General features: G+C 45.2%; 1 long non-coding RNA gene across 2 annotated transcripts in view; it reads right to left on the reverse strand.

Annotated features, from left to right (window-relative positions):
* LOC132646378 (uncharacterized) overlaps positions 1-10,869 on the reverse strand; it is a 29,131-nt gene extending 18,262 nt beyond the window's left edge. Inside the window, exon 1 of one of the 2 annotated variants that reach the window (XR_009584606.1) lies at positions 10,771-10,869. This is a non-coding gene — a long non-coding RNA (uncharacterized LOC132646378). The remainder of the gene's footprint in view (positions 1-10,770) is intronic. The other variant, XR_009584605.1, reaches the window with a different exon arrangement.
* Between the last annotated feature and the right edge of the window lie 3,619 nt (positions 10,870-14,488).

The following is a 14,488-nucleotide window of genomic DNA, read 5'->3' on the forward strand; positions in this document are numbered from 1 at the left end:
GCTGGGATCAAAGGTGTGCATCACATCACCCAGCTAGGATTATTTTTTTTTAAGATTTATTTATTTATTACGTATACAAGGCTATGTCTGCATGTATACCTGCACACCAGAAAAGGGCACCACATCTCATTATAGATGGTTTGTGAGCCACCATGTTGTTGCTGGGAATTGAACTCAGGGCCTCTGAAAGAGCAGCCAGTGCTTTTAACCTCTGATCCATCTCTCCAGCAGCCCAGCTAGGATTTTTACTCCTCCTTTGTAACTCTGTCTTGCCTTACTAAATCCTTTCATTAGTATTTAAAATAGCCAAGTCTCTGCTTATGGAACAAAAGGTAAACAAACAAGCAAACAAAAACAAACAAACAAACAAACCAAAGCTCTTCCAGGTCCCTGCCCTTTTTTCACATTGCTTGTTAGCCACAGAATTGTCTATACCTGGCCACACTACTTTCTCAACCTCCCAGACCTCCCTACCGCATCTCAGATCAGGCCACCAATACCTCTCTCAATCCTCTGTCACCAAGGGCATCAGTAGACTCCTTAATGCAAACTCCTAGGGATAACGCAAAAATGCTCAATCCACTGACTTCTTTACCTCACTTTTCACTGTCTTTTGAAATACTTTTGTCTGGCTGAATTTTCTATCTTTCCCTCCGTGTTTTCTTTTTCTTCGTTTTAGATAATGTCTCATGTATCCCAAGCCGGCTTTAAACTCAATTTGCAGCTAAAGATGACCTTGAACTCCTGATCCTCTTGCCTCCACCATCTCCTGAGTCAGACGGCATTTGTGACCACACCCAATTCATGTGGCGCTCCGGATCTAACACAGAGCTTTGGGTACGTTAAGCAAGCGCTCTACCAACTGAACTGCTTCTCCAGCCCTCCTTCTTTTCATATCCCCATCCACCGGCCATACCCTTTTCTTGAGATCCTGAACCAGGCCCTGGCCTCCTCCTTTCTTAGTGTCCACACTTTCAACTGGCCCATCCACTCCCTTGGATTTAGTTACCATCTCTTTGTCTATTACTTCTGAACCTGTAATTCCCAACTGGATAGACCAGCCTGTCTTCTGGCTATCTCCACTGAGATGTCACTTCAGCCGAATCATTTCAAACTCTCCTGCTGTTCTCTCCCAAGCTGCCCTTTCTCCTACCATCTTTTAAAATGTTTTCTTAGGTTAACGTACAAAGTAGTGGGTTTCATCATTTGTGCCATGTGTTCTCATGTGTCTCCCTTCCCCACGTCCTTCCTCCATGCCTGCTGCTTCCCTTTCATCTCATTCCCTTTCTTCTCCCAGTTAGTTCCAACCTGGGTTTTCTTTGGATTTACCTGTTTGTATGTATGTGTGTATATGCATGCACACATATGGGTGTGACTATGGCCTTGTGTATGCCACACATTTTGTGTATGGAGATTGGAAGATAACCTTGGGTGTCAGATTTTGCCTTCCACCTTGTCTGGACAGGTCCTCTTGTTTTGTTTTTTCCTGTTGCATATGCCAGGATCCCTAGCTCAGGAGTTTCTGGGGATTCTCCTTTCTCTGCCTCCCATCCCCCAACAGGAGCACTGTGATTACAGATGTGCACTACTGCATCTGGCTTTTCTCAAGGCCCTGAACCAGGGTCTGGTTCTGGGGGTTTGAACTTACGTCCACGTGCTTATGTATCAAGTGATTATATACATTGCATCATCTCCTCATCCCGCCAACCTTAACCTTATTGCCACATGTATTCTATTATCTTATTTTCTACATCCCTTTAGATCTCTTTCTCCTCTTCAAGAGGCCATTTCTATATATAAATACATGCATGCATACACACATGTAATTTTAAATCTAGGTTATATATATGAGAAGCTGCATTTTTTGTTATGTTTTGTGTTTTCAAGACAGGGTTTCTCTGTGTAGCCTTGGCTGTCTTAGGCTTGCTTTGTAGACTAGGCTGGCCTCAAACTAACAGAGATCCACATGCCTCTGCCTCCCCAAGTGCTGGGATCACAGGCGTGTGCCACTGAGCCTGGCTTTCTCTTACATTTTTATATAGCTAGTTGCCCAAATCAGAAATATGAGTGTTACTCTTAAATTCTTCACCTCTATATATGCCTTAATGCCTATCAGAGCTGACAATGATCCCTCTTAAGCACCCCTGGAATCTATGCTCATTTTCATTTTTGCTATCATGGCATAGGCCAAGAGTCCATCTTTCATACTCAGGATTATCCCAAGAGTTCCCTGCCTAGCCTTGTTTCTAATCTTGTTCTTCCCTAACCTATTCTCCATCCTGGACTCAGAGTGATCCTTTAAAAACATAAATCCCTTAGGATAAAGCCGTATGTCCTCAGCATGGTATGGGTGGCTTTTCATGGCCTAGCCATCTTTACCAGGCTTTCCTTTGAAACTCCAGCCCAAAATCTCCCAGCCAACCTCACTGAGCTGATTCTGGATTCTTTGCTAAAAGCTGTCCTTAGTTCCAATAAAATAAAACCTAGCTAACATCTCTGGGATACCTCTTCTCCTCCCCCTATTTATGTATAGGCTGAACATCTCTAACTGAACATTGAAAATCAAAATTATTCCAAAATTCAAACTATTTTGAGTATCAACAGGATGCCACTATGGAAATTTTTATATCATAGAAACTTGTTTCATTTGTACAAAATTATTTTAAAAGCCAGTATTAAATTATCTTCAGTCTATGAATATAAGGTACACACACACACATATATATGTTGAAGAAAGTTTTGTTTAGACTTATCTCCATCTCCCACATATCTAATTTTATCTATGCAAATATTCCTAAGCCAAACAGAAAAATATGAACTACAGAATGCTTGTTACCAAGAAGTTTGGATACAGGTTACTTAATCCATGTCCACGATATGTTTTGCCTACTGTGGAAATAAAAGTGCTTTCCTGATAAACACTTGAGTCTCATAATCAGGAATTTGGCTAAAGATGTATATACCTAGGTCATGCAAAGCTCAGTTCAATATACCTCTTGAATATTCTCTAAGTTCTCAGACCCCTGCAAGCATCTTATACCTGTCTTCTCACTTTAGAGCCCAAAATGGGTGAAGCTGCTTATGTGGTTGAGAATTCAGTCTCTGGTATAGAATCACCCTAGTTAAAATCCAGTTTCTGCAGCATGCCAGTTCTGTGACCTTAGAAAACTTGCTGACTTGCACTCAGTGAAAAACAGAGACTATGACAGTACATTCTTACAGGCATGTCATGGGCTCAAGTGAGAAAAACTATGTAACAAACACCTTGTACCAGAACATAGCAAGTACTCCAAAGTACTCCACTGAGTCCAGGTTGTTAGAATGTTTAAAGGCAGGTGACTTGTATTTATCACCACACAGCTATCATTCATTAGCTATGGAATGGACTCACAAATGAATAGTTGCTTCTAAAGGTGACAGCAAAAAAAAAATTAACAGTAACCCATACACAAATATTCAATAAATTACACTAAGCACCTTGTTGGGGGCCTTCCATGTTGGGGGCCATTGTTGGAGGGTTAGCTTAGGGTTCCTGAAGCCCTGGGTTCAACCCCCCAGAAGCACAAGAGGAAGGAAGGAGAAAGAAGGAAAGAAAAAGAAAATGAAAGCAAGCAAGGAAGAAAGAAGGAGAAAGAGAGATTACAAAGTTAGTCACTGGTCACTTGGAGCTTTTGGAAATGAGGCCATTCTATTTCTACCCAAGGACTCTGGGAATTATCCTCCTTTGGTGAAGGAGGCCTGAAAGCAAACAGGACACCTCAAGGTTCCTCGAGGCATCGTGACTGAGTCTGAGGTAATGTCTTCTTTACATAAAGATGACTAAAGTAACTGTATGAACTTGTTTTCCAGTTATTTGAGACTAGTGGGCCTTCTCTCTATCCCAGTCAACCCCCAAATGCCTGTCATGTCCCTCACCTTGCCCAGCCAAGGGGTAGCTCCAGAAGACACTTTCTATCCTGGAGAAACCAGACCTTCGTTTAAGTTTGACAGATTGTGTAATTTAAAAGTTGACATTTTCATAATGAAAACATGCCTCCACGTGCTCCCTATGTTTGGGGGGGGGGGGGCGGGGAAGCAGAACAAAGGTGCCTAAGAAGCCTGCATATGTTTCCAAGGACACAGTCTAGGGGGAAATGGGGTGACTTGAGACAAGTTTCAGAGTAGGAGGGAGAGCTGGACTACATGTATTTATACCACCAACCTGGCAAATACATAAATACGCATGTAAATAAAAGGGCATCCCACCCCTGTTACTGCAAATTCTCCTCTGGCTTTGCCTATTGTAAGGATAGACAGTCACAGATACAGTATTTCTGTCCTCATAAAGAAAAGCTGGCACCCTGGGAAATCACCCAGCAGACTGAACTATAAATACATTATTAATCAGAGCAATTTGTTCTTCATTGTTCCCCCTTTTCCCAATATCCCAAAAACAACCTCAGGAGAGTGGCAAAAACCACATCACCACCAACCACCTAATGAGTATGCCAGCAAAGACCCATATATTTCAAAACAACAATAATAAAAAAATATCCCAAGTCCTGTGCCCTAAAGTATTTCCTTAGGTCAGCTAAATCTGAGTAAATCCCACAGGCAGATGGTCTGTGTGTGGGTGACCTTGAGCACGGCTAGGGAAGATAAGGTCAGGGGCTTAATCCACAAATAACTAGACATCTTTGCTCTTTATAATAACACGCTCTTTACTCACGGGACAGCTGCCTTGCAAAGAGTTGTGGTCTAAAGAGTCTGGGGCGGGGAGAAATTGAAAAGGACGGAGTACCAGCCTATCTATTGTCATTAATGAGAAAACAAAGCACCGTCACAGCCTCCTGGAAAAGAGAAAGGGACAGCACTTCAGTGTGTCCTCTCAATAGATGTGAATCTTAATTTTATTATTGTTGTTGTTTAGGTCAAATAGATGCTTGATTTCAAAAGGACAAGCACTCTAAAAGCTCCCTCAAGTAAATGTCCTCCGACAGATGCTTCACCTGCTGAAGAGAGCATTTGCAAAGTAAAGGTTGGCTGCAGAGCTGGGGGCGCCTTGTTCCCTCTGCAGACGCGCCTCTGTGGCCAATTTAGCTGTTTTACAAGTCAAAAGCTGGCCTTTCAACTGCCAGCCTGGAGCTCCCATGTGAGACTGGAAAATTGAGCTGCTCTCTCTGCCTACAGTGACCCACTGAGTAAAAAAGCTTTGCCCAGTTGCTTTGTTTCTTAAAGAAAAAAAAAAAAAAGAAAAGAAAAGAAAAAACAGAACTCAGCTGACAGTCTTCATGACGATGATGGGGAGGGCAAGGGTGAGTTAACACCCACCTCCCGCTCCCCGGGGAACCACGCCGCCGACAGGCTTGGTCCTGTCAGCAGGTGTGACTCAGATGCACAGGCAGCCGGGTAAGAAGGTGCCATTTTGTCGTCAAAGTTTCCACCACCGCACAGAAATAAATAGCTGGAGAAAATGATCCAGGATGAAAGAGCGATCCAGTCGGGAGGCACACTGAATAGCGAGCCCCCATTGAATGCGGCTTCATTACGCAATCTCTCTTTTCACCGAGGGATTCTAACCCCTGGTGGAACCAATTGTGACGAGCAAGTGCTGACAGCCCTGGGAACCAGCCTTGTTGGCCTTTGATTTGCAGCTCTGACTCAGTCCCATCCCTGGCTTGCTAGCTGAGGGTTAGAAAGAATGTGATTGGCTTCTCCGAGTCTCAGTTTTCCAATCTGGAAACTGGGGTCAGGATCCATCACCTATAGAGGAAGGCTAATCTTAGATGAGCTCCGGTTAGAAATCTCATTATGACCCCTGTTAAATATTGCCAACAGTGTCCTTGGAGACGATCATTTTTGTTATTGGTTTTGTTTTTGAGATAGGGTCTCATTGTGTAGTATTGGCTGGCCTGGAACTTGCTGTGTGGACCAAGCTGGCCCCCGACATGCAGTGGTCCCCTTGTTTCTGCCTCCCATGTGCCGGCATGACAGGTGTGCACCCCCATGCCCAGCTCTAGGGAGACACTCATCTTGTCTTCCCATTTATTTTATGATGAAAATTAGCCTTTCCTATCTATTACTTTCTGGTCACTGCTGGAGTTATGGTGATTGGCTTAATGTTTGGATAAGTCAAACTACATGATATCAAAACAACCTTAATTTACTCATCAAATTACTTGTCCTGTAACCAGTATATTAATTTCCCACTGGAGTAGATTGAAAGTTAACCTCGCAGCTTCATTCTACGTGGTATATGTGTGTTTTAATTGCTTTTGCCTTAACTGGTAATAAATGAAACAATCCATTTAGAATATATATTCAAAGGAGGACCCACAGATAGAGTTCAAGTGGGTCCACAGAGTGGAAAATTATCTGTATCTTTTTATTTGTTTCCCTATGAAGTCCTGAATTCTAAGCACATGGACTCATCATTTTTTTTTTTTAATAATTCAGTGGTTTACCGTTTGTTTGCACATTAAATGTACACTATTGGACCTCACTCCAGGCCTGTGGAGCAGAGCGCCTGGTGTAGCTGGCAGGGATGACCCCTATGACTGTGGTGAGCACACTTGGATGAGAACCACAGATAAAGTTACCTGGATCAAATGGATTCAAAGTGACCTGGTGTAGCCTTCCCTTTCTCGGTTGATGCTTTTTCCTTCCTCTCGATTGCAGGCCAAAAGTCTTGGTGTTAGCCTGAATTTGACTCTTATTCTCACATTCCACATCTAATCTGTCAGCAATCTGGTTGGCTCCACTTTCAAAATATACCCAGGGAGGGGGGTGGTGATGGAGGAAGTATGCTTGTACACTCAGGGTTCATTTCTTATGCTGATTCTTTTTGTGGGGTGTTTTCTTCATAGCTGCCAGGGCGATTCTGTTAAAAGTTAATCTGATCATTTGATTCCTTTGCTTCAAAACCTCCAGTGGCTCCCTCTTTCCCATGAAAGGCAAAATCCTTATGATACCAGGGCTCTGCTGATCTAGGATGTCACCTTTATGCTCTCTCATCCTGTCCTTTACTACTGCATTTACAAAGGCATCTTTTTTCTTTATGTATGCCCATATCAGGACGTTGGCAATGCCTCTTTTTTTTTTTTTTTAATTTTTTCTCCTTTGGTAACCTCAAGATAACTATCATTTTCACCACATCTCTGTTCAATTGCATCATTACTCTCCCAGGGAGCTTTACTTTAATCTACTCCCCAATGCCAGGCACTTATCACGACTTAATATATTTTATAATCTACTTATTGGACATTGTTTATTGTTCATTTTTCCCTGGCACCATATGATCTGTATTTGTTTTATTGACTTATGCATACATAAGGCATATCCAGGGATCCAGAACACTGCCTGGCATATAGTTCATGCTCAGTAAATTTCGTGAATGAATGGAGCTTTTTGATTCTAGAAGGCGCAAACCAGAGAAGTGATATTCCTCAAATGAATGCTGCCTCCACCAAGCTTGGTCCTGACTGTGTTTGCCGCTGTGGGGACAATCCTAGATTATATGCTATTTTAAGACTTGTGTGATGCTATATCCTATAATACCGCACTCCCATGTGGGCTCTGCTGTAGAAGTGTGGCGTGTCCGGATAGTGAACACACTTCCTTTCGACAAACTACCTCTCCTCAGTGGGGTTCTCTCCACCTGCTCTGGTAACCCTAGATTTTATAAGGATCGTCATAGAGCCCTTAAGAGAAAGTTCACAGGTCCGACCCTTTCCTGAAAACTGGCTCAGCTAGCGCTTAGGGATTCCTGGAGACACTCACCCTATGCTAATAAGATCCCTTGGTCTCCTAACTTTCCAAATGACCTTTGACTTTACCTAGAGCTTTTCCCCTAACTGTAGGATGATTAAGTACTCTGTTCCCCTTCTTAGGACACCAAGCTACTGCATGTAAATTAGGCACTGTACCGCTACATGTAAATCAAGCATTGCTGGCACCCCTGACCCTGTCCAATCAAACACACTCACCCTCAAAACCCCTCCCACCGCCCAAGGTTTATAAATCCCTGATTTCAAATTAATATGCTGGGTGCTGTGTGTGTGTACTTGTGTGTGTCTGTGTGTGTTCATGCATGCTGAGTGATACCATCAGCTTTCCACCATGGCCGGCTGAGATTCAACCTTTATTCTGGGGGAGGGAGGGCTCCCCTTCTCCCTGGAGATTCACCTCGGAGAGTTTCTGGACCACCCGGGCTTGACAGGTCACAGGGAGCTTCTTCTGTTCACTGCCTCAGCAACCACTGACCTGCGTCCCGCTGGACCTGCCCTCCGGGCGCTGGGCTTTGCCAGGCCTCTGTCTTGGCGGCAAGCCCACCAAGCGTGGACCTCTGCCGTCCTTAGCACAGCAGCTTAACCAAGGAACGGTAACACTTCATTATCACCATAGGCTTTGGGATGCCTGAGCGTCCATTGCCACCAGCGATCTCATTCTAAAAGAGCTAAGTAACTGTAACACTGTGGAAAACTCTTTCCACCACCTGGCCTTCCACAGAGCCTCTCCCTAAAGTGCTCTAGCTGTTCCCGGGAGACCCGGAACCTTTGATCTCGTCCTGTCTGAAACCCCGGGCTTCCAGCACGGCGCTCGGCCGGACAGAAGCCCATACGTGCCATGACTAGCAGCGGCGGCCCTGGCGCCATCCCACCAGATGGAGAACAACACTCCTGTTTTAATTATTTTTATTGTTATTTTAGATTACACGTGCGACTGCTCGCTTGCATGTCTGTGTACCGCACGCATCTCTGGTACCCTTGGAGGTCAGAAGAGGGTGTCTGACCCCTTGGAACTAGAGTTACAGATGGTTGTGAGCCTGCCATCTGGGTGCTGGGAATTGAACCCAGTTCCTCTGGGAGAGCAGCCAGTGTTCCTAACTGCTGAGCCATTTCTACAGCCCCAACCACTTCTGTTTTTCCAATCAGCAACTAAGAGTTGTTTAACTACTTCTTCACTGTCAACCACTAACTAAATGTTGCTAGAAATTTTACTTCAACAACATGCCTGCGTGGAATTGATCAGGAAACGGGTGAAACAGAATATGGCATTTGTCCCATGACCTCCAAAATAGTTCAGGTCAATAGGAGTCAAAAGCCAAACTATTGGAGGGCCATTCTCTGAGATGGTTTGTAACTGAAACCCAGCTCATGGCTGAACACATGCTAAGGGAAGAAAAAGGAGAGCCTTCGCTTCACGTATCTATTTTTATTTCACTGGGCTTTATCAAAATCCCTCCCCTGAAGTGGCTGGCCCAGTAGGGTCAAGAGATCAAGAACTTCTCAATAGCACGCAGCAGCTACTCTCCCCGGGTAAAAACACGGGTCCCTGGAAGCCCTCCACTTCCCGCCTCCCAGGACAATGCTTTTAATTAGCTGCACCAGATTTTGCAGAGAACAAAAGCTTCCCACCCCTCACAGGAAAAGCTTCCACAGGAGATATCTCACTGGGGAAGCGCCAGGCACACAACAGGGAGAGGAGAACATACAGGCTGTTCCCAGCTCTGCAGAGACACAAACTGATTCCCTAGGGAGTCTCAGAGGTTAGGCCGGCACATTTTCCTTCCATGTGACCATCTCCCATCCCCAGCCGTGACCCCCTAGATGGCCAATGGCTTCATCTTCCTCCTCTTTCTTTCTCTCTCTCTGGCACTGTTGGGGTAAGGAACCTGGGGGTGGCAAAGTAAGCTTGAATAATCTTTAGACTCGAGCATCTGGGAAGCAGTGGGAAGGAGCTGGGAGTTTATTTCAGGTGACAGACATAGAGCAGGCCCCTATTTTTTTTTTTTTTCCCCAAGACTAATAATATTTCTGGAATGGAGAGGCTTGAATCATATGTCTCTTCATATCGCTGTGTGGGAAGTTTCAGTTATGAGCCCAACAATCAGAGAGATGGTGGTTCTTTTAGACTTGGTGGGGCACTGTACAAAGGAATCTGGAAGTATGCTGGGGTGGGAGAGGTGGGTGCACACGGAAAAGGGGGCTAAGGGGGTGGGGGTAGGGATGGCTTCGCCTGAGTCTGTTTGGGGGAATAAAGAGGATGGGGTTAAGACGTCTTCTTTCCATCCTTTTGTTTCTCCATTGAATGCTTTTTGAAAAACGGGGGGTGGGGGTGGGGGCGGGGGATATCTTGTGTAAGTGCCTCTTCCTGAGTAAGCTTACTGTCAGGAAAGGAAAATCCATGCACTTCAGTGGTTTATTTTTGTGACCAGAGGCTCCAGGCCCTGCTCACAGACTCTTCCTTGCTCTAAAGGAAAGGAAACTGGGCGTGAGCCTCTTGTCCCAGGGGCCCCCAGCATGGAGCAACCTGTGCTGCCCGAAGGCTTAGTCTCCATTTTAGGAAATGAGAATACAGAGCAGGCTGCAGCAGGACAGGCTTAAGGGTGGAGGGGGGCTGCTTTTCTTATATCATTCTTTAGGTAAACAGGCATGGAATTAGACTTTAATTAAATAAGGCTTAAGCAGCTGTGCTGTCCGGTGCTCCTGCTGGCCATTAAAGTTTACCATTCTCACCTGCTTCTGAGCAACCTGTAAATGAGGACAGAAGGCTCCATTAGGGGTTTTACATGGACGTGTAAAGTCCACGGAAAGTCCCGAACGGCAGCTATCCAGGAGATAAGTCCTCTTTGTACATTTTGCATGTGTTCTGTTCAGGGACCCAAAGGATCCTGTGTTTTCCCCTCCCTCTTGCCTTCGTACAATGGCAAGTGTGAAGGATGTCCAACCTAGAAAACAGGGGTGGGACTTGGTGTCCCCCTGCCTCCCTCAGTACTTCCCTAGAGATTACCTGCTGTGAGGAACACCGGGACTTGAGGGCAGGCAGTACAGCAAGTGCAGCAATCACATTTGCTAGGCTCCTCTTGCTTCCTTCCCGGTGAGGATGACCTTAAAATAGAGCTCTGTTTTGAAAGAGTTTCAAGGGAAATTGGTGAATATGGATGGAGGAAGGAAACCGGAAAGGTCCAATTAAAGGGAAAGGCAGATTTCAACGGATTTGCTTGTTAACCCTGGTAGGCGGCACTGGCCCTGGCATCAGCAGGGCCTAATATGGGCCTGATTACCACCACCCCTCTTAACCCTTCAGTGGCTCCCTAATGCCCGGAGGGTGATTACTGAATGTTAGAACAGCTTCTTATGTACTGGGCCTGCCCATCCTGTGCTCCGCCTCACCCACTAAACCAGAGTCACCGATTTTCTTTCAGTTCCTCAAACAGGCCTCGCTTCCTTTCTCCCCTGGCCTTCAACCATGCTTTTTCTCTCTCCACTTCTAACTCCTCTATTAAATGCTCCCACTGGAGGGTTCTTCTGCCTCTGGGAAGCCTGCCTTCTTTCATCACCTGTGCTCTGAGTTAGGCCTCTCTCCTATGGACATCCACAAAGCCTACTTTACCTGTCACTCAGACTGCTCTTCGTGATTGCTTAATCATTTCCCACACTGGACTGTAAACAGCTGAGGGCAGCACAGAGGTCTTGGTCTTGCTTGCCATTGTATTCCCAGTGCTTGGCACCCATTGGTGCTGTGCAAGCTTGAATTGAATACATAGCCACTTATGCCAATATGAAGATTGATGGTTGATGATGTGCAGTCAAGTACCTGCTGAGGCACAAGGAAAGGGCCCTGACCTCTCTTCTCCCTTTGTTCCAAGTCCCCTTTAATTCCTACCACCCCCACACAATAATTTGTATGCATCTTGGTTTGCAGTGATCCCAGTCAGTTTGGGCCTCTAGGTCTCCCTGAATACCAAAGAGTGGCATCTGACTATGTCTAATATACTAAATTTTTTCTATTAATTTGAAAATTGCTGCTAATTATAATTTTTAAAAGATGTCTTTATAGTTTTGTCTATCTTTGAACTTTTTGAGAGTAGGAAGAATGTCTTCAATTCTTTTAATATCTAATGTCTCCAGGTACACGATTTGTAAGGCTTTAAAGGACTCATTTTTCTTTGGGACTCAGATTTCTTACCGTAACACCGGGGAAATGCAGGCAGGATATATTCAGTGAGAGGCAACCAGACAAGTTTCTGAAAGGAAACTGGTTCCAGGATGGGCTGGCCAGCTGCTGCCCAGAACAACATGGGCGCCACAGCTTTGTCAGTTGGCAGAAAGAAATGCTGGGAAAATGCTGTTTCGGGCTGCCCTCTAGTGACCCGAGACTCCTTGAGGGCCAGAAGTCCTTGAACTGCAGCAGGAAGCAGAATCATCAGGGGAGTTTGCTGAAACTATAAATGTCAACCAATAGGATGCCATACCAGCTGGAAGACCCAGTCTTTTCTCCATCAGCACCCTCAGGGATCTGCGGCTGCTGTCCTTGCTCACAAGGACTGATCTGAGAGCATTTAAGCTCATTCTGATGTCCCTAGCTAGGCATGGGTCACTCTTCACTGACTCTCATCTCTCTGTCTCTTTGTGTGTGTGTGTGTGTATCTGTGTAGAGAGAATGGAGAGAGAGAATCCTGGCATGGACACAAGACTATTCTTCATCAGACTTGTAAAGTGGAGGAGGGGGTTGGCTCATTCAGCAAACATTTTAGGGAGGACTGCCTCACCCTCTCTTGATGAATCAGTCCGATGAATCAGTAATGAGGGGAAGGCCCAGACCCTTATTTTATGCTCCGGAATACACACCGTTATGCCCAACACTGTGTCAGGCTGTACAAATATATCATAAACAGAACTGTCTGGAATTACTGGGAGTGGGGCATTCTTGGTACCATCCGAGCAGAAGCGGGGGAGTCCTGGACAATTGGCTCAGCACAGGCAACAGCTAGGATTCGCTTTCACGCATCTGTGCTTGTATTCTGTTAAGTAAACTTGCTGGCGAGGCCAACAAAGCAGAAGCTACATCCATCTCTCCACCATGAAAAGGGCCCTTTCATACTCAGAAACCCAACAGACGATGCTCACATCGACAAAGCAATTGTCTCTTTGAATCTCAATGTTTCTTCCTCTGGACAATTTGAAATGAAGGCTGTTGCTTTACTTAAGGGCTGTCAGCACGTTAAAATGTTTGCAGAGTCCTGAAACTTGGTAAAGTACTCTGATGTGCCGCTTAGTACTCATCTAAATCTTTGATGTACTTTCTCATGTGACAGTTGCAACTCATTGAGTCAGGGTAAGGATAAGCTGTATTTAGTGGATTTGGACATAACACTGGATTTGCACGCTGCACTGGGCCCTGGAAATAAAAAAAGAGAGCTAGGTAAGAGTGCCCAGCTCACAGGGGTCGGAGACCAGAGGGCACTTTATCTTTGATGCAATGTAATGCGTGCCCTACAGGAAATATGAGCTCAAGGCTAGGATAGCATGAGACAATTATCCTCTGTTCCCATGAACAAGCTGAACAGAGCAAAGGTAGCACAGATGCCTCTGATATTCTAATAATTGATGAACATTGGTATTTTCATGGGGATTGGCCAATGTCACATCATTCACTTTCACATTTGCTCTTCTTATGTTCCATTTCATTTCATTTCATTTCTGTCTTCTTACAGGGTCCCCCTCCCTCCCAAGTACAAGCCACAACTGGGAAGATGCCATCTGATTTCAGCCTGCTAATCGGCTTTTCCGGAAAACTTTAAGCATAGACTCACAGAGCCCTTAATGAGAAAGCTCATTAAAGAGCCGTCTAAACTGAGGAAACAAATTACATGCACAGCACAGCCCACTCTTTCCCTCTTGGTTTCCCTCCTTCCCTCCCAGACCGTGGCGTTAAAAATGACAAGGTGAAGCGAGTCATCGAGTGGAATAAAAGACCCCGCTACTCCAAATTCTCTACCTTGATGCTTTGATGCCATTTCTCGTGCTTCACTGCAGCACTAAAATGTTGCCCAAACAGCAGGAAGCCCATGTGCATGTAATGATGGCCTTGGTAAAGCCTTTGATTGTGTGTATTTGGGTGGAACTTGAGCTTGTAATTGGCGAATGCACACATTGTCTCTTTCAGAGCCTCTCTCTGGAAAGCTTGTTTATCCCAGGGAGAGTGAAGTTTCCTTTTTTTGGGAGGGTGCATTTCTGAGAATGTGACTTCAGGAAGGTAGACAGTGTCTCTCCATGGCTAACCCTGTGATAGCGTCTTATTAGATCATCCTCTAGTACATTTTCAGTGTGAAAACCTACGGCTAACCAGGAGTTTCATGACCTAAGCATTGCTTCCGGCCTCCTGGACCAAAAGGAAGTGATGGTGGTAACTGTCCATTGAGAGGAAGAGATGGGAGGTGGCTTCCTCCACCCCCTTCCTTTTCTTATCCTAGGGAGTGTGAAAGGAAGACTACAAATACCAAATCTTCCACACCTGGTAAATGAGCAATGTTTGTGGGGAAGAGGAAATCCTCCCCGCCAACTTGCTCCTGGATTTACAAGGATCACAGGTGTTTTAGGTATTTAGAATGAAATTCTTGTGACCTTGCTGAGTTCCGCGCAGATGCTGAGAGTCAGATGCCTAAATTAGCTGTGCCCTCCCATTGCTTGACTCTGGAGAATTTGCCAAACACCTCTAAGTTTAG

The sequence above is a fragment of the Meriones unguiculatus genome, chromosome 11 (assembly GCF_030254825.1).
Source record: "Meriones unguiculatus strain TT.TT164.6M chromosome 11, Bangor_MerUng_6.1, whole genome shotgun sequence".
Classification (NCBI taxonomy): Eukaryota; Metazoa; Chordata; class Mammalia; order Rodentia; family Muridae; genus Meriones; species Meriones unguiculatus.